Here is a 21,307-nt window from a genome sequence, read left to right as displayed (position 1 = left end):
GCATGTGTGTGCGCATATGTGTGCTGTTGTCGAAGGGATTTGTTTTGTTATAAGAACTACAATGGTAAAATATATTTTATTTGGTGTCATTTGTCGTTGTCGATCTGAAAATCAATAAAACGACATTTAAAAGGAAAGCTCACTTGTGTCCCCGGTAGTGAGGGTAAGATGGATGCTTGGAACCTTTTTTTTTTTTTTTTTCCTTCAATATTCCTAATGGAAATCACACAAAGTGACAAAATACTTTTTTCCATTACATTTCCAAAATTTTTATTTTACTAATTTTTATTGAATAAGAAATAAACACGCAACAGATAGATCCTTTGAGTGAAGCATATTAGTGGACACTGGACAATACATGGAGAAGACAGGAGGGACATTATCTGTCACTGAATCCGCAGCTCCTCCCCCCCAGCGTGCGAGGCTTCAAATAATCAAATTCTTCAACTTGCATCAGTTTGTCTCCATAGCACTTTTTAGCACGCTGCAATTGGGCGACCCCACAACTTAAGCAGCGCTTGGCATCTTCAAAACGCAAAAGCAATTGACGCATCGAAAAGGCAGCATACGGACGCAATCTACACCAGCAACAGCTGCAGCAGCATTTTTCTGCCGTCGACAATGGAAAGGGAGATGCTATTTTTTCCGAAGTGGCACAGTGCGCTTTGGTTTGAAATTGTGCTGATGTTCTTGATATTGCAAGGCGCCAGACCCGAGATAACTTGCAGGTCATGTCAGGTTGGAAATACGGTGCTTGCCCGGCAAATCTTACTGAAATCTTTCACAAACGAAAGTGTGACACCATTTAAAGAAGTTGACGGTCACAGCGATGAGGCTGGGAGATCCCGAGCAGCAAGTGTCGGAACTCCAAGGCTCCGTCGCACATCTTTTTCCGCTGAACGCGCTCCTGATCGGGCAGAGGCGTTGAGAATGACACGGAGTACAGAAACTCTGCGCTCAAATGAAGTCGGTGACAACCGCTTTTCAGCACAATACAACGCCACCGGCGGTGCAAAAAGAACGCGCGGCAGCAGGAGCAGCGATGACCGCAGTCTTGGACGCCCGAGTTCTGGAAGGAGAGTGACGCGCTCAGAACTGCGCTGGAGCAGCGAAGAGAGGCGAGTCGGCGGCTCCAGGCAGGACGAGCTCAAACTTAACAGCTCCACGTTTGCCTTGACCGGGGATTCATCTCACAACCAAGCTATGGTGCACTGGTCTGGCCAGAACAGCAGCGTAAGTGATTTCTTCTTTCGACGACCAACACCTCTATTCTTTATTAACTCATGCTGGCCAAATCAGGCGGGGCACATCACTCCACGGTAATGATCTGAAAGTGAGTGGATGTTTCTGCAAAGGACCAAAAATGTGTTATTGGGGGTGTGATTAGAGATTTTGTTTCTTTGATTCATTTGGGAAATGGTTTGCCCTCTGACCTGTATATTATGGAGAGTTTCGGGTTGGAGTTGCACCCATAACACCCAGCAACAGTATTGCTGCTGTCTAATACACTATAATGGACCAATTGTTTCCAGATGAGTACAAATAAATTTAATGGGACGTACAGTAATTCATCCTGAGTGGATTTGTGTCCATTAGGAACACATAATGAGCATAAGAGGATTAATAAATTGTCAAATAAAATGCCACATACAGGACTGATAGCATCAAATATTTGTTTGCATTTAAAAGAGCATGAACACTTTCATTCCAATTTAGACATGATATTACAACTGTAACTATTTAGCACTCTTTACCATTGTGATTTATGTTGGATTAATGAATGCGAGTGAAAGGCGACCCAGAGAAATGTATTACTTTGTCACAGTTTTAATCTTATATATTGGCCCATTTCTCAGTTTTTAATTCATAATTTATAAATTGAACAAAGCCTCCATATAAGAACAGCCTGAAACCTTTGTCGATGCACAGTACTGTATTTGTCCATAACACCAAATTGAATGCAAAATGAAAACAAAAACAAACAAAAAAACAGCAAAACTGAATATGAAAACCAGTTATTGTAAGTGCTTTTTTGTTGTCCTCTTATTTACATAACTCAATACAATTTGTTATTATTTCTCAAAACTTCAATTAACATGGGAAAAAGATGTCCTTGGGGACACTTAGCAGAGCATGGTGTCAATGTATATTTTTGCTGCAGGACCAATGACTCGACAGCTGCTTTTTTCCACAGTCGAAATACAAATTGAAATAACGAATCACTTCCTTTGTTTTTCTGTAAAGGTTTGAATTTTTTTTCTGTAATTGGCTTCGACAAGTCAATATCATTTTTTGTTCCAGTGCTCCACACAAATCTGTACCAAACTAGTTATACTCAAACTCATACTACCAATTTTCACATCCACCACTTTTCCCATGACTTCCTTTCCTTGCAACCGACACATTATTTCAGCTTTTAACAAATCTGACCAGCCATGGCTGGCAAAAAATTTTGATTTTATAATGTGAATCAAAGCTATTCAATAAACAATCTGTCCCTATTCTTTTGGATGATGAAAACAATTTAGTAGCAAATGCAAAGCTGATGCAGAACTAAATCTGTCATGTTTTTTTGCAAGCAGAAGTCCTCACCACTGGAGATGTATAAATAAACAGATGAGTTACTACTGCCACATACTATGTAAAGAATCACGATAAGGTTTTGCTGCTGTTGAAAATAACCCGTGGCCCATTATCTTGGGATGTTTGAGGTTGTATATCTTCCAGATGAAATTGAGACACTAATGACAGTGATTTAAGTTCAACAGCCCTGAGCGCATGACACAAATGGACTACGGATACAGAAGAACACCGAATAGAAAACAAAAACAATTTATGTGCAATTTATTACATAACAGCAGAAGATGATAGGGATACACTGATGAATGGTTGAATCATGATGTGCTCAGAACAATTTTGTGTAATTATATGTGCAGCTCATAGAGTTCTCACTTTAAATTATACACGGACTAATAAAAAACATATCCCGGGAAATACCATCGACCTATTTTTAGAAAAGAAACAGAATGAGACAAACATACCCACTGGTTTATTTATCAAATTTTTCTAGGTAAATGTCTGTTGTGTTGAATGCTTTGGGTACACAATTGATACAGTATGTAAGCAGAAACTATTTCGCCTGCAGAAAATTCCCTTCCTCTGCAGTCATAGGTACAAAAACCTCCATCCATCCATTTTAAAAACCGCTTATCCTGTTCAGGGTCGCGGGAGGCGCTGGAGCCTATCCCAGCCGGCAAGGGACGAAAGGTAGACTATACCCTGAACTGGTCGCCAGCCAGACGCAGGGCACATATAGAGACAAACAACCAGTCACACCCACATGCACACTGTCACTGAGTGGGAATCAGTCCCACGCTGCCTGTACACAAGTCAGGCAAGTGTACCCTTACAGCATCAGCGACTTGCTACAAAAACCTAAAAAAGACTAAAACTTGAGGGCAGTAAACTGCAATCAATAAAAGACATGTGGGAGTAGTAATTACTAAATACAATGAATGAAATGAAATAAATAGGAAGTACACTTGAAACGTTAATTGCACAAATCATAATGCTCTTTTCATGTACTATGTGCAATACAAAGTGCTAATGTGGTACTTTTTAATACTTCCAATGGAATTGGCGCCACTCCCCTACCCCTACCACCTCATGGAACAATTTCCTAAGTCTATCAGATGTGCATGACAGAGACGGCAGCCTGTCAGGAAACATGCTCCACTATGTCATGGACTGGGTGGTTCGGTTCATGTTGTCCAATGACAGCCCTTTGTGGCGGGTCCTTCTCTCTGTAACATATTAAGGATTCCGGTTCTGTTCTAATAAGAGAACAAACTTTTCTCATTGTCCTCCTATCGCATCTCTTTTTTTGATGCAGCACATGGCGGCATAGAAAATTTCTTTGGATATTTACTGTGTTTCTACCATGTGGATTATCTACATGTTCATACTGTTACTCTTTTAAAGGGAAAGAAAAACCAATAGCATTAAAATGACAGCCTATGTGTACTGCAAACTTCAGACTGGTCGATTTGTTGCCGTTACGACAATGATGATTACAGCGTGTTGTCGACTGGTCATTAATAAGGTGTTTGTGGCTTGTGGAGGAGGCAGGGCTACTTGCAGAAACTGATGAGAGCGCTGAGTCAAATTAGTTCACCACCTTAAGTGAGTTAAATTGTCTTAAATTTGTGAATGCACAGCTTTGGCAAGTGAGGGCACACCAGTTAAGGTGGGAAAGCAGGCTTGAACAGGATCTTGAAAAGCTTTCTGAAAACTTACTAGTACAATACAATGAAAGGATTGCGCAGAAACAGTTTAACACACACAAAGTGTTCCAGGGAAATTGTTTGCAAACATAAACTATGCATAACCCGTTTCAATGGTGACCCCAGAATGAGAACAAGTTAACTAATTTGACTAATTTGTGCAAACATTACCTGGCTGCTCTAGTGGCAAGCACATGGAGCGAGTATGGTTTTCTTCTGGGTAAAAAGCCCATCATGTAACCAAGCCCACATCCACCCACTTGGTTTCTAAAGTAGTAAAACGTAAAAGCTGAGATTGTGCTTGTTGTTGATATAATTGCTGTTCTTCATGAATTCTCTGTATCTGCTGGACATCGTTAGTCAGTATAGATTGCTATAAGGCAGTACTGAAAAGAATAACAGTGATATCGGCAGCGATTGGTTTATGGCAGTTGTGTCAAACTCGTGAGTCGCATCATAGTCATAGTTTTCTTTGGTGGGGTATTATGACTGGGCTACGCAGTTAATGAATAACTAGTTTTTAAATCAAAGACTAGTAAAAACTCTTCAAATATTTTAAAAAGATGAATGGTTATGCACATTTTTAGCAATATCTCTATTTTTTAAGCGTGAAGACAATTTGTCATTTTAGCATTGACACATGAAGTTGATGCACAATCTGTCTTTGCGGGTCACATAAAATAATGTGGTGGGCCGTATCTGGCCCACGAGCTTTGAGTTTGACACCTATGGTTTATGGTGACTCAACTTTCATTACAGCAGTGTTGACTTCCATGAGGCTTAAACTTTTTAACTTTTGGTAATTTTTCCAATCACAGGAGAATCACTTTGTCTTCTATTCTTTGCTTCTCTCATTAAAATTGTATTGTCTGTTAATTAATTTTTTTGACAAAGCTTCATTGCCATGTTAACTTTTCATGTGTTTAAATCAAATCCGTAAATATTGACACAGCTGTATTTATTCTTTTGCTGGTAAACTTCAACTCAAGAATTTAAGTTATTTACGTAGAAGAGGTGTTCTTAAAATGTTTTTGTACTTTTTGAAGAATTTGAAAGTAATAGAAAAGTGAACAATTTAATGTAGACTGTTAACTGTTAAAATAGTTTACAACCGTAACATTTGCTGCTTGTTGAATTGGAAAATACAAATAACATTTAATTTTGGTTGAATTATATTTTCCGTATTTTCAAGGACAATGCAACTCATACTCGTATCGGTACTCTGTATCGGCAAGCACTGTAATCAAAATACTCGTACTCGTATCACTTTTTTAAAAAGCGGTATTGGTGCATCCCTAGTAATATATCCTGAGTCGATCAGTTTCTTCATACCATACATACTGATCATGGTATGTTCAATAGGTTGTTCTCTATCTGTACATGGGATGCAATGTATAGTTATGTGTTGAAGTGTAATAAACAAATGTCGCGCAATCATTTTTGTTGAATCAAAATCATGATTTTAGAAAGAAATTAAACAAAGATTATCACCAATATTGATCACATTTATGGCTGCAACATCTCCTGTTACTAGTTTGACAAATGTATAGGGATCTCGAATCAAATTCTAATAGCATATAAATAGTTGATGGATGACAAATGTGGAGTGGTAATAAACTTGGTGTCACTGTTGCACATCACACGTCGTTCTTTAACATAAATTGCTAAACAAGTTAGTGCAATGATTTTACGTAAGCCTTCATCATCTTCACTTTGTACTCCTTTTTGTTAAACATCGCACACATCAAATTCATAACACTAGTCACAATGATTCAAATCAGCATCATCATCTGAGGAGGAAAAAAAGCTGCTCAATATGATGGCAGACGCTCATATCCAGCAAATGGGGCTGAATAAAACATAAACCTACACAACAAAACAAGTAATAGCTTTAAATATAGCTGACAAGAAACAATGGTCATCCACAGCGTATCTGTCAATGATTTTTCTTATAACACAGAAAAACTCAATCATGCTGGACAAAAAATGCTGCAGTCATTTATGCTTCAGATGTTAGTCTTTCATCAGTAACCTGGATATTTTCATCTATTTTTCTCCTCAGCAAAGTCATCCATTGCGGATAAGTGTCTCAAAAAATTAAATGAAACTTTGTGCATAGTGTTGTGGCGATTGACTCATTATTGTGTTTTTGCAACATGAACTTTACGGGACAGCAAATGCTCGATTAGACAAGTGTATGTTATGTAAACATTCATATTTCTATAATAAGGTTTAGGGGTGTGGGGGGCATGCTTTCTGTGGCGTATGTGGCATATTGTTCTGATGTATTATAGTCATGTATTGGGACAATATTTTCCATTATGAATGGCAGTCAAAAAATGGTTTCTTGCTGACCTATTGACAATATGAAAACAGCTCTTTCACTCTTGTAACAAAGTAAGATTCTGGCACCAATTAATTAGGCACTAGTCGTGAGTCTATGCTGTGATATAAAAAAATCACAGCATATACCACTGTGGTTGCACTGTCTAGGCTATATTTATGACTTGCTGCATGCAACACCTACTTTTTTTTGCCAGCGTCTGACTGTTCCTCCTTTAAGTTAATAAATGGGTCTCCAACAATTCTCAAATGACTTGTCATATCTTCAGAATATGTTCCTGTTTTGACATTTGAGCACATATCAGGGACATGGAGTCAAACAGGAAATCTGTATTTGCAACCTATGAATCCGACCAGAATTACTGTTTGTCTATAACTGGGGAGGGCAAATAATTGTCCAGTCTTGAAAAATAGAGACCTCCCAATTTTGAGATGCTGCAGGCGTGTCTGCTGGATGCACTCAAGGCTTTACACGTTCAGCTGTCAAACATGTCTGCTCTAACTTCGTTCACAGTGCACAAGCACTCATGGGCAACAGACACTCTTGCCACCATGCAGTCTCTCAACCCGAACAAATACCCTCCTTTGAATTCGTTGGAATTCAGTATACCAGTGATAGAATTGTGGCTTTCCATGGTGCACTCCCCAGCGGCCATTTTGTATTTTATGTCCAAAACCAGGGTTACGCCTTGCGATGTTGCAGCTGGCCAGGGAGAACGCTGAGGTTAGGCTAGGCTAGATGATGACTTTGATGGCTAATGCATGTTGTAATAGGAGTAGAAGAAGAAGAACTCCTACAAAAACAATAGGGACATTGCAGCGGTCGCTTTTCAGGTCCTAATTAAATAGCAGTGAATCGTGTAAATCCGTTGAGAAAAATATTTTTTGTATATAGGGGGGGGGGGGGGGCATTAGCCTCGGCGACCCGCCGCAACGCCATCTTTAGGCACATCTCAAAACAAAGTTAGTTAAACTGTGAGTATGGAAATCGGGTTGCCTCTGTAAACCTAACTCACTGGCAGCAGTGATGTGACAACATCCGCCTTATTTTCGGCAGCATTTTGGCGCTACTTTCGTCACATCATTTCCACTTGTTAACTTAACTTACACGGAGAACTGTTTTTACACCGCCACAATGTGAATTTGCGATTGGGTTTTCATCACTTGTAGACGAGTTATTTAGTCGAACGGGATCAAGAACTGCTTCAGATGGGCATGGCTCGAGAGCAGCATCATCGTACAACTCGGAACACAGTCCGTAACCACGTGCCTGACTGAACATATCCGTAAAGTAGATGTCCTGGGGAAGGTTTTGTGTAACATCAGCAGAGTCAGTCGCTCATTCTAACCCTTCCATTCTTAAATGTATGTTAAATCAGCAGCACTGCTCAGTACTGACCCCGTGAGAAAGCGTTAATTGATAGACTGTTATAAAACACGACTTATTTGCCACGCAAGAACTCACTTATTCACAGATTTTGGGGAATTTATCCTGCAGTTATTTGCTGAAAAACTTGCCTTTTCATTGTATTTGTGCTATCTTCAAATGCCTTAAAATGCGACAAGAATACTGCCAAAATCCCCATCGTGGTGCCAGGTAATTATGTTGATGTGACACATTTGAACTGAGAAACAATCTTACACATTTTCAGAAGGGGTCCGTTACTTGGTGCGGGGCTCATTCTTGCCCATTCCCCATGAACAGTGTGTGTGTGTGGGGGGGGGGGGGGGGGGGGGGGGGGTAGGGTTAGGGGGGGAAGTACTGAAAACAGGGGGAATAATATACAGTTTGAAAATATCTGTGTGAACGTGAGGTCATACCCTGCAAGAGTCGAAACATGGGATGATTTAGCCAGAAAGAGAAATAATCTCCTGCTCATTGGGTAGGCCCCATCTGTCATTTTAGTGTACCTTGAAATCAGTGACGTGCGGTGAGGTTCATGACTGGAGAGGCACTGACGTCACCCCCCCCCCCCCCATATCAAATCCCATATCAGCAGTCTTCACACATAAAAACACTCAATAAGGAATATGGAATCAAAAACTTGTTTTTGATCGTGCGTACCGCTCAATTTGAAAAGACATGCTCCGAAATCGGCGGCTCGGTGGCGCACTGGCTAGCACGTCCGCCTCACAGTAAGGAGGGTGCGGGTTCGATTCCACCTCCGGCCCTCCCTGTGTGGAGTTTGCATGTTCTCCCCGTGTCCGCGTGGGTTTTCTCCGGGCACTCCGGTTTCCTCCCACATCCTCAAAAACATGCTTGGTAGGCCGATTGAGGACTCCAAATTGCCCCTGGGTGTGAGTGCGTGTGTGGATGGTTGTTTGTCTCTGTGTGCCCTGCGATTGGCTGGCAACCAGTTCAGGGTGTCCCCCGCCTACTGCCCGATGACAGCTGGGATAGGCTCCGGCAAGCCCGCGACCCCCGTGGGGATAAAGCGGTACAGAAAATGGATGGATGGATGGATGCTCCGAAGTCCCGTTGTCCGAATCAATCCTTTTAACTCCGGAGTTGGTCTTCCTTTACTGATGACCTCCTGTTTCGACCGAAAATCCATAGTTGAAAATAGTTTGAGTTTGCATATGTAATCGTCCATTGCAAAACGAAAAAAAAACCAAAGCAAAAAACGAATGTAAAATGAAATAAATGGACGACTGCTCCTCAGTTGTTCACTGTAAATTTGAACTGGAGATCACTTATTCTACAGGTGAGCGCATGAAGCATCCGGGAATCATTCGCGCTCCCTGCCATAAGGCTGGAGAACTTTTTTCCGTTGTCTCCGTAAGGTCGCTTTTCAAAGCCGTTTTGTTCATCTAAAAGAAACACGACGTGACAGACAGATGACAAAAAACACTAGATATTATATACCGTAATTTTCGGACTATAAGTCGCTCCGGAGTATAAGTCGCATCAGCCATAAAATGCCCAAAAAAGTGAAAAAAAACATATATAAGTCGCTCCGGAGTATAAGTCGCATTTTGGGGGGCAATTTATTCGACAAAATCCAACACCAAGAACAGTCATGAACGAGCAACAACAGGCTAAACGATAGGTATGCTAACGTGACATAAACACAAACTAAGAGCTGAGAACGGCCCTGACGTAAAATTCAGAGTTATTAAAAAAACTATTACATAAATAACACGTTAATAAAACCATCTGTGTCACTCCAATTCATTAAATCCATCAATCGTCCTTTGTCAACAATGCGTGCGTGCCGCTGACGGCGCTTGCACTTCAAAATATTCCACAGGCCCATATAACGATATATAAATTATATATCAAATAACTATTATATAAGCAATAATGTTATCAAACCATCTGTGTCACTCCAAATCATTAAATCCATCGATCGTCCTTTGTCAACAATGGGTGCGCGCAGCTGACGGCGCTTGCACTTCAAAATATTCCACAGGCCCATATAACGATATGTAAATTAGATATCAAATAACTATTATATAAGCAATAGTATTATCAAACCATCTGTGCACTCTAAATCATTAAATCCATCGATCAAATTCCTCGTCCTTTGTCAACAACGCCGCGTGTGCGCCCTGACGTCAGCCTCGTCGTTATTCCACAGATCTACGATATAACTATATTGTAGCGTTAACAAAGTTCAAGGAAAAACGTGGGTTTGGTAAACGGCTCTTTATTTAACAAAACAAACTTCCAGGCTTGTGGCGGTGTGGAATTCCAGCCACGGAAGTGGAAGAGAGCTCCATAGAATAGGACCGGGCGTGCGTAAAAGCCATGACCGAGCCCCATCCACCGTCCCCGGACATCCACCCGGCCGAGCGCCGGCCCTCGACTTCCATCCACGGAGGTGAAAGACAGCTCGGTAGAGTAGGACCGGGCATGCGTAAAAGCATTGTCCGAGCCCCATCCACCGTCCCTGGACAGCCCCCCGGCCGAGCGCTGGCCCCCGACTTCAATCCACGGAAGTGAAAGAGAGCTCCGTCGAGTCAATCTTTGTCCTTTATGTAAACAACCGCCGCGCCACGGCGCGTCGCGCTGCTGACGTCACTTGAAATTCAAATTACAGTAATCACTTGCTACATTGCGGTTTGTTTATCGCGGTTTCACTTTTGTTTTGTTTTTTTGAAAATTTTTGAAAAAAAACACATATAAGTCGCTCCTTATCATAAGTCGCTCCCCCACCCAAACTATGAAAAAAAACGCGACTTATAGTCCGAAAATTACGGTACGTCAGCTTAACTACGGAAATGAGTTAATATAGGCACAGTGTTTGAACACTTAAACAGCGACATAGAGACAGACAGCAGTTCAGTCTAACTGCATAGCCTGTCAGCATAGGCAGCCGTGTGATTACGCAATCCTCAAAGGAGGCAAGGCAGGAAGTTGCCTCCTCCGAGCGACTCGTCTTCAGTTTTAGCATAACTATAAAATTTCAGCGATTTTGGTTCAAAATGATACAAAACTACTGAAATTAACAGGAAAATGACTTTATAATAAAAACAATTGAATTTGGTTTTTCCCCTTCTCATGATGGCAGGGGAGGCACTGGAGAATCAGAACTTGGCACATGTGCTAACGTCAGAACACATTTAGTTCAACCTTGTCATTACCAAGTTAAATTACCATGTATCCCTCAGGTGAAGCTTTGATCGTCTGACCCCCATGCGTCACAGCCTGGAAGTTATCAGAGCCTATCAACAAGTAAAACTAGGTTGTTGACAAGTCATCACTTTGGATCAAATTCAGAAACAATTCATCTGCTATCACATCTCAGAAAACCGAATTAAATGTCACATCATGTACGGTCTGTGCCTTAGCTTACAGTACAATATAGCATGATATAGCTCCTTTAAGCAATGAGAATGACAATATCTAGAAGTGATGCTACACTGATTTAAAAAAGCTCTGCTGTAAGGGAATTGTTTAAAATAGAATCTATTCAAATGTATTTATTTATTTTCTCCCCATAGAGCTACAAAAAACAATTAGAGTACAATGCACCTGAACAAACATCCATCCATTTCCTGTACCGCTGTATCCCCACGGGGTTCGCGGGCTTGCTGGAGCCTATCCCAGCTGTCATCGGGCAGTAGGCGGGAGACACCCTGAACCGGTTGCCAGCCAATCGCAGGGCACACAGAGACGAACAACCATCCGCACATGCACTCACACCTAGGGGCAATTTGGAGCGCTCAATCAGCCTACCAAGTATGTTTTTGGGGATGTGGGAGGAAACCGGAGAAAACCCACACGGACACGGGGAGAACATGCAAACTCCACACAGGGAGGGCCGGAGGTGGAATCGAACCCGCACCCTCCGTACTGTGAGGCGGACGTGCTAGCCAGTGCGCCACCGAGCCCGCCTTCCTGAACAAACAAATTAACAGAATCTTGATAACTTTTCTATAGTTAAGCAATGAGAAAAATGTGAAGGAAAAAGTGCCAATGCTTTGAACAGCTGATCTGTGTGTCCGGATCCATCTCCTTTTTCTGCTGTCTGTTTTTCTCTGTAAGCTCCTTTTGCAGACTTGGCTCATGCAGTCAGTGACTAATTGACAATTTGTAATTGACAATCTTGCGCTGGCTCTTTTAAGTGAATATGAAAACAGCTCCGAATACACATTACTACAGTTTTGCTATTCAATATATAATAATAAGGTGCAAAATAATAATTTTGATGCAAAACAGTGATGCGTAACTGCTTATTTCGAGCCTTGAATTGTGCTTTTGGAGTTGACAAAATCTGTAGAAAGTCCTTCAAAAAAAAAAATTACTTTCAAAGAATAGAAGCTTCTTAGTTTATCAGCAGCATGGATAAGATTTTTCGAGTGCCCCTCATTCATTCATTTATTCATTATCCGAACCGCTTATCCTCACGAGGGTTGTGGGTGTACTGGAGCGTATCCCAGCAGTTTTTGGTCGATAGGCGAGGTACACCAAGAAAGTGGTCGCCAGCTAATCGCAGGGCACATATGGACGGACAACCATTCACGCACTCAATCACCTACAGACAATTTGGAATGGACAATCGGCTTACCATGAATGTGGGGGAAACCCAGGTACACGGAGGAAACCCACACAGGCATGGGAGAACATGCAAACTCCACACAGGAAGGCCAGAGCCGGAAATGAACCCTGGACCTCCGAATTGGTAGGTAGATCTGTTAACCAGTCCTCTACCTTGCCGCCTCAGGTACCTCTCATGGAGAAAAAAAGTGTTTTGATGTCAAAACAACATATTGTGTGGGGTGCACACTGTTGTTTGGCAAGGAAGGGGATGGCTGCGCTTTCTTCAAATGATCAACAGTAACTTCTGGATTTATCGCTCCCAAGTCTGGAGGAATGAACAAAGAAAGCACTAAACCATTTATTGTGTTGAATAATTACTTTTTATGTGGAAAGAATGACAATGCTTTTCATGCTTTTACTTAGAATAGTTTGTCAAACTATGTCTTAACGTGAAACTGGTCCGTGGTGCAAAAGAGATTGAGGACTGCTGCCCTTGAGAACTGTGTCAAATCAGCTGATCGCACAGTCCCATTTTGCATCCCTGATTAAGCTAAAGCTAAGTCATGCTCCAGTTCAGCATTTGATCTAAGTGATGATTGCTGTGTGAGGGGTGGTAGCCACTTTATATATTTAACTCAACACATGCTCGAGTGGTTCAGTGTGGAGGTGTGTGATGGTAGGAGGCGAATGAGAGGACTGATGAGGGATTCAGCAAACGGCATTCTTCTGAAAATTAAGGGCATTTTATTAATTATTTCATCCAACAAAGACTGGCAGTAATGCAAAACGACAGTTGAGTGAATCACACATAATACTTGGATGGTGATTTTTGTAAAACAAGCTCATTAAATACTTCTGAAAAAGCAGATTGACTGTGTAATCAAAGGTTACTTCAATCAGTTAATATGACTCTGTTCCTTTATAGCAGTGGTTCTCAACCTTTTTTCATTTACCGTTTTTTTCCGTGTATAATACGCAAAATTTAACTAATTTATTGTCCTAAAATCTGGGGTGCGCATTATACATGGGTACAATTTAAAAAATAAATTTCTTTTTTTTTAATTGTTTTTTTTTTTTTTTTTTTTTTTAAGAAAATCATGGTACTGGTACGAGTATTGATTTATGTATTGTTCTCTTCTTGTCATGTTGTGAAAGAATGTGGGTTGAATAAATACCGAAAGAACAATAGTGTGTTTGTACTGTGCTCTGGTCATTTCGTCAAAGAAGGGATAATAGTCCTCTTCTCTTCTTGACTGACAATGAATGTGATAGTTTAATACAATCAGCAATAACAAAATGCGTATTACAGGTAATATTTTATTTCACAACACTTTGCCTTGTTCCTTTCGTCTCTGCTGTTCACTTCAAACACGCTCCATACGAACGCAATGCTCTCGTATCAGACGCTTGCTCGATCACCTGCTCGTTTGCTGTCACAATGTACCCTACACAAATCCGAAACATTTGTTGCGGCTCCGAGTCACGACGAGGGGCAAGTTTTGGTTTCCAAGGGTGTTTTTATTCCTCTTCAACGTCTCTCCCATACAGAGCCGCCTTTTTCACATGTCCGCACGTCACTTTCCTCTCTTTTCATCTGATCGCGGTGGTGCCTTTACGGGCAGTCGGAGAAATCAACGCCAACAAAAAAAAATACATCCAGCCTAGTTAAGACCATACCAAAGACTATAAAAATGGGACCCATTGCCTCCCTGCGTGTGTGACGATCATTGGGACTTAAAAAAAACAAAACAAAAAAAACAAACAAAAAAACAAATTGGGTGCGTATTATACATGGGTACAGGCTTTTTTCCAGCATCAACATGCCATTGTTAGGGTGCGTATTATACATGGGGGCGCATTATACACGGAAAAAAAACGGTATGTTCTTGAAATATATTTTTTTCGGTACCCACCTAACCAGCGCAAACCATTTTTGGATAAAAAATACTAAAAATAAGAGTTTGGTGACATCAGAGTATGATTTATTAAACTTTGAAACTCCTCTAGACTATTTGGGAATCAAAAGATATAACTCAAATTAGAAATTAAGTAACTTTACTTTGCATAAATAAAATAATTAACCATATAAAGGGTCATACTAAGGATCTGTTGTTCAAAACAAATCATTAACTTAATTTTAAAGGTCAGGGAGGAAAGATTGAAAAGTTTTTCTTGAGACCTCAAGAACCCCTATCTCAAAAGCTGCTACAGTGTTGAGATTGCACATACCGTAGTTTTCGGACTATAAGTCGTGGTTTTTTTCATAGTTTGGGTGGGGGGGCGACTTATACTGCGGAATTTTTTCACAAATTTTCAAAATTCAAAAAAAAAAAAAGAAAAAAAAGTTAAACTGTGATAAACGAACCGCGATGTAGCAAGGGATTACTGTACCGTATTTTCCGCCCTAAAAGGCGCACCTAAAAACCTAAAATTTTCTCAAAAGCCGACAGTGCGCCTTATAGGCCAGTGCGCCTTATATATGGATCAACTGATGAATTTGTTGATCCATACTGGTTGTACACAGTGCTCTGCCAAAATGTTTCAGTACGTTTAGTACGACTAGTAAATTACAAGGTCGCATCGCTTCCCAGCATTACGGCAACTGTAGTCAGGGGGCGTCACCGAATAGCTGTTGTACCCGCGAGGCTATTTCATGTCAAAATAGGCTGCTCTGTTAATGTTTCGAGTAAATCTACGGATCGATATGGAAGGGAAACATAGGTAAGTAGTACCAATGCGTTAGATCGAACTTTAGTCAGTTCCGATCATTTTATAGGAGATCGTTTGAGAAACGCGATTGTTTACACTTTGCTGAGGCTCATGGGAGAATGCGAGCTGAGGCTCGTGAGACTTTGCGGATGGCTAATGCTATTGCGATAGCTGCTATACGTACCAGGCTATTTCATGTCAAAATAGGCTGCTCTGTTAATGTTTCGAGTAAATCTACGGATCGATATGGAAGGGAAACATAGGTAAGTAGTACCAATGCGTTAGATCGAACTTTAGTCAGTTCCGATCATTTTATAGGAGATCGTTTGAGAAACGCGATTGTTTACACTTCGCTGAGGCTCATGGGAGATTGCGAGCTGAGGCTCGTGAGACTTTGCGGATGGCTAATGCTATTGCGATAGCTGCTATACGTACCAGGCTATTTCATGTCAAAATAGGCTCCTCTGTTAATGTTTCGAGTAAATCTACGGATCGATATGGAAGGGAAACATAGGTAAGTAGTACCAATGCGTTAGATCGAACTTTAGTCAGTTCCGATCATTTTATAGGAGATTGTTTGAGAAACGCGATTGTTTACACTTTGCTGAGGCTCATGGGAGATTGCGAGCTGAGGCTCGTGAGACTTTGCGGATGGCTAATGCTATTGCGATAGCTGCTATACGTACCAGGCTATTTCATGTCAAAATAGGCTGCTCTGTTAATGTTTCGAGTAAATCTACGGATCGATATGGAAGGGAAACATAGGTAAGTAGTACCAATGCGTTAGATCGAACTTTAGTCAGTTCCGATCATTTTATAGGAGATTGTTTGAGAAACGCGATTGTTTACACTTTGCTGAGGCTCATGGGAGATTGCGAGCTGAGGCTCGTGAGACTTTGCGGATGGCTAATGCTATTGCGATAGCTGCTATACGTACCAGGCTATTTCATGTCAAAATAGGCTGCTCTGTTAATGTTTCGAGTAAATCTACGGATCGATATGGAAGGGAAACATAGGTAAGTAGTACCAATGCGTTAGATCGAACTTAGTCAGTTCCGATCATTTATAGGAGATCGTTTGAGAAACGCGATTGTTTACACTTTGCTGAGGCTCATGGGAGATTGCGAGCTGAGGCTCGTGAGACTTTGCGGATGGCTAATGCTATTGCGATAGCTGCTATACGTACCAGGCTATTTCATGTCAAAATAGGCTGCTCTGTTAATGTTTTGAGTAAATCTACGGATCGATATGGAAGGGAAACATAGGTAAGTAGTACCAATGCGTTAGATCGAACTTTAGTCAGTTCTGATCATTTTATAGGAGATCGTTTGAGAAACGCGATTGTTTACAGAGGGCTCGTTGGTTATTGGCTAGTGGATGCATACCGCAACCCTAGTCAACCTCAGCAGTATAGCTTCTATTTTATGCGCCTTATAATCCGGTGCGCCTTATATATGGACAAAGTTTTAAAATGGGCCGTTCATTGAAGGTGCGCCTTATAACCCGGTGCGCCTTTTAGGGCGGAAAATACGGTAATTTGAATTTCAAGTGACGTCAGTGGTTCGGCGCGGTGGTTGTTTACATAAAGGACAAAGATTCGATCACGGGATGACGAAGATGACGAAGGGGCCCATGTACTACCGGCATCATTAGCGGCTTTGTTTGTAAGTGACACGGAGGATGAAGAGTTTGAAGGTTTTAATGATTTGGAGTGACACAGAAGGTTTGAAAAAATATTATGGCTTTTACGCATGCCCGGTCCTACTCTACGGAGCTCTCTTTCACCTCCGTGGATGGAAGTCGGGGGCCAGTGCTCGGCCGGGTGGCTGTGCGGGGACGGTGGATGGGGCTCGGACATGGCTTTTACGCACGCCCGGTCCTATTCTATGGAGCTCTCATCCACCTCCGTGGCTGGAAGTGCCACCTCCGGGGATGGAAGTCCACGCCGCCACACACCTGGAAGTCGACGCTTGGGGCCGTGTGGTGGTGAACTATTTATGTTATAGTTATTTGATATATTTTATTTCGTATAGCAACTTGTATATGTTTTTATCGTTACAGTTCAGTACTTGTTGCCTCGTTGAACTCTTGTTTTGTTAAATAAAGAGACGTTTACCAAACCCACGTCTTTCCTTGTACTTTGTTAACGCTATAATATAGTTACTATATACTAGAGCTGTGGAATAACGACGAGGCTGACGTCAGGGACGAGGAATTTGATCGATGAATTTAATGATTTGGAGTGACACAGATGGTTTGATAATATTGTTGTTTATATGATAGTTGTTTGATATATACTTTATATATCGTTATATGGGTCTGTGGAATATTTAGAATATTTAGACGTCAGCGGCGCGGCGCATACGCGGCATCGTTTCCATAAAGGACGATCGATGGATTTAATGAATTGGAGTGACACAGATGGTTTTATAAACGTGTTATTTATGTAATAGTTATTTGAATAACTCTGAATGTTACGACAGTCCCGTTCTCAGCTCTTCGTTTGTGTTTGTCACGTTAGCATACCTATCGTTTAGCCTGTTGTTGCTCGTTCATGTCTGTTCTTGGTGTTGGATTTTGTCGAATAAATTTCCCCCAAAATGCGACTTGTACTCCGGAGCGACTTATATGTTTTTTTTCACGTTATTGTGCATTTTATGGCTAATGCGACCTATATTCCGGAGCGACTTTTAGTCCGAAAATTACGGTACATACTGTAGATACAGGGGTGCACAAACAGACCAGTCGGTCCTTCCAATTGGCTTCTCTAGGCGCCTCGGTGGCTTTGTCACAGTTATTACGTTTACATTTACTGTCTTTTTATCTTCCACATGCTGATCGTCTCAAATATCTGTAAATATCTGTAGATATCTATTTCATCTCAATATTACCAAGTGTCAACACTGAACATTGCACCGTTGCACTAAACCAGGGGTCCCCAAACTTTTTCCTGTGAGGGCCACATAACTTTTCCCTTCTCTGATGGGGGGTCAGTTTGTAACAGAAAAAGTGTGACAATCGTAGGGGAGCTTAAAAAATTTATTGTTTTCCAGAAAGCCACATATAACCAAATAAAGGTTATTTAATAACCCTTTCCAGGTTCTTTACAGAAAAAAAGTCAGGAAACAAATAATAACACTATTAATGAAATAAATAATAACTAAATAACCCTCTCTGAGTTCTTCACAGAAAAAACAGGAAATAAATAATAACTAAATAACTCTCTCTGGGTTCCTCATAGAAAAAAAAGCCATGGAACATTAACTTTCTGTTGTGCCATGCACAATCTTAACAGATAAAAGTTCAGCTCAGTTGTCAGAGCAGAATCTCTCTGACACATATGAGCAGTCTCTTAAAGTTCTTGTGTTCCTTCCTTATAATCCTTTTGTAGGTTCCAGTAGGCTTGTAGACACCGCTGTCTTTTTTGTTAAAGTTTGCTAGTGCGTCATAGTCTGGAGTAAAATTTGTTGTGGCAATTCTTAGGCGAGATCCGAGGTGTTGGTCCGTTTACCTCGATCTGTGACGGTTTGATGTTGACGTTTATGTGGCTGAACGTCACGTCGCGTACGTCGAGCCAAATTGGCCACTCTCTTTTAAACGCTCGGCACTGTGTCCACCTTGCTTTTCCTTGGGCGACTCATTTTAATGGAAGGATTCCAGGGGAAGGTTTGTGGGTGGCTTTAGCGCAAAACTGCATCTGAAAGCTCAGCGCGCGAATTACAAGAATGCTGTCGTCACAGCCCACGCTCTAAATTCGGGACTGATATAAATAGAGCGCGAGTGCGCCATGTCCGTACTACTGAGTACGTACACGCACTTGTGAGTGTGCACCGAGCTTTCTGACACGGCTTCCGGTAGTAAATGCGCAGGCGAGCGCTTCCCCATCTACTGGGGAAACGCAGTCATTGCAGGCAAAATGACCCAAAAAAAAAGTTTAATAATACAATTTGTTCAGGGTTGGCGGGCCGGATTAAACGGTCCCGTGGGCCGTATCCGGCCCGCGGGCCGTAGTTTGGTGACCCCTGCACTAAACTGAAAACGCAAAGAGGCATTTTGTGACATTTTAGTGAGACACTTGGGCTTGTGCCTCCCTAAGGATCTTCGTTCTCAATGACAGGGATGCAACTGCTCTTTTCTTTACATTGATGCTACTCTAAATACTTATTTAAGAATATTTTAAAATTTGAAATACCCCTGAAGTGCCTTGAAATAACCCCGCAGGGACTGGTACTTCTATTTGAGAACCATTGCTTTATAGCTTAGTTGAATTACATTTGAAGGACTCTTTTCCAAAATCAGATAAAAGCCCAGTTTTAAAAATCATCATTCAAATCAAATCACAGATATTTTTTTCCCATGCCATTCACCTTTTAACATTTAACATGTTTGTACTAGGGGTGTAAATCGCGGGTTTTGTCACGATACGATATCATATCGATACAAAGAACCACGATACGATATTTGCCGATATCTTAAAGCCTGCTGTGATTCATTCACGATACATCACGATATAGTGCTCCACGATCGATATTTTCTTTTTTTTTTTTTTTTTTTAAATAAAAAATATAGAACAATATCCTGATTTATAACAATTCATACGCAAAATCAACAAGGTACTGCAAACTCTTTATTTAGGAAATTACAAGAGTATTGTAGTATACAATGTGCTTATTTTAACACTGAACTTTATCAAATTCCTATATTTTTTCTCATATAAGTAAAGAAAAATGAATATTCTTTCTTTTTTTGTAATACCATTAACTTTAAAGTGCATTACTGAACTATTTATTTACAATAATTTTAATTGTCCGTTGAGCCATCTTTTCTTTGGAATCCAAAGTGCTTCCAAACGAATGACTTGAAGCCCAAAGGGGAGCGAATTTCCTCGTCTTCTTGGACACTAGCCATAGCACCAGCCCAGGAGCCGCGTAGTTGTCGGCTCCCCTTTCACGTGCCTGCTCTGCTCACAACACAACACGCCGCGTACTGCTCCCGGAAAGCGGAAGCAAGCAACAATGAACTGGATTTCAAAATAAAGTCGCGTCTAATGTCCGAGGTCAAACACGGCGATATAAATCGATGTTTACGTTTAGCATCGATGCCAATAAATCGTGGAGCATTATATCGATTAATCGATGTGTATCGATGAATCGTTATACCCCTAGTTTGTACTGTTTGAATTAAATGTTTCAACCAAGTATTTTATGAATTTTGTACAATTTGCAAGTTTGGATGAAGAAACTTTTTAGAATAACCACAGTGGAAAATTCGAAATTTAACAATCGACATTGACTATCATGTAATAAAAAGCTTAAATGCTCTGCACAAAAAATATTATTTTAACTATATAGTGTGACACTATATGAAGAAAGGTGGATTTCAGGAGTGTCCATTCTTTTTTAAACATAAATAAAATGTGCAGCATCCAGCAGAGATGCTCTTTCAACTTTCATGATTCCATTTGGTTATCTTCCAGCCAGATGACTTCCATGCTGAGCACAACCCTCAAAATCAGAGTGTTGTCTCTCTGCATCTGGCACACTGCCAGTACATTCTATGCCAGGTGCCAGTGGCCCGATGAGTTTAAGGGCCAAGTCAAGTACTGTATAAATCTTCAGGACAGATGGTCCTCCTTTGGGCCTACATCCCCCAGTCTTCCCGGAAAATACCTAAAGACCTTTTAGCTAATATGTGTATGCGTGTGTATATACGTATCTATATATTATGTGTGTTTATGTATGTATGTGTATATCTACCTACCTACCTACCTACCTACCTACCTACCTACCTACCTACCTACCTGGCAGGCGGGCAGGTAGGCAGGTAGGTAGGTAGGTAGGTAGGTAGGTAGGTAGGTAGGTAGGTAGGTAGGTAGGTAGGTAGGTAGGAAGAAAAGTAGGTAGAAAAGTAGGTAGAAAATAGATACTTGATTGATTCCCAGTGGGAAATTGGTTAAAAGAGAGAGAGAGAGAGAGAGAGAGAGAGA

The 21,307-nt window shown here is 41.0% G+C and overlaps 1 protein-coding gene across 6 annotated transcripts in view; it reads left to right on the top strand.

Annotated features, from left to right (window-relative positions):
* Positions 1-286: 286 nt before the first annotated feature.
* The window catches only part of LOC119124434 (VPS10 domain-containing receptor SorCS1), a 202,788-nt gene continuing 181,767 nt past the window's right edge, over positions 287-21,307 (top strand). For 3 of the 6 annotated variants that reach the window (XM_037254438.1, XM_037254429.1, XM_037254421.1), the window contains exon 1: positions 287-1,233. The gene's annotated coding sequence lies outside the window, so the exon portion shown is untranslated. The remainder of the gene's footprint in view (positions 1,234-21,307) is intronic. The other 3 variants (XR_005098277.1, XM_037254460.1, XM_037254451.1) reach the window with 1 other exon arrangement.

The sequence above is a fragment of the Syngnathus acus genome, chromosome 1, assembly GCF_901709675.1.
Source record: "Syngnathus acus chromosome 1, fSynAcu1.2, whole genome shotgun sequence".
Classification (NCBI taxonomy): domain Eukaryota; kingdom Metazoa; phylum Chordata; class Actinopteri; order Syngnathiformes; family Syngnathidae; genus Syngnathus; species Syngnathus acus.
This window is presented reverse-complemented; position numbering and strand designations above follow the sequence as displayed.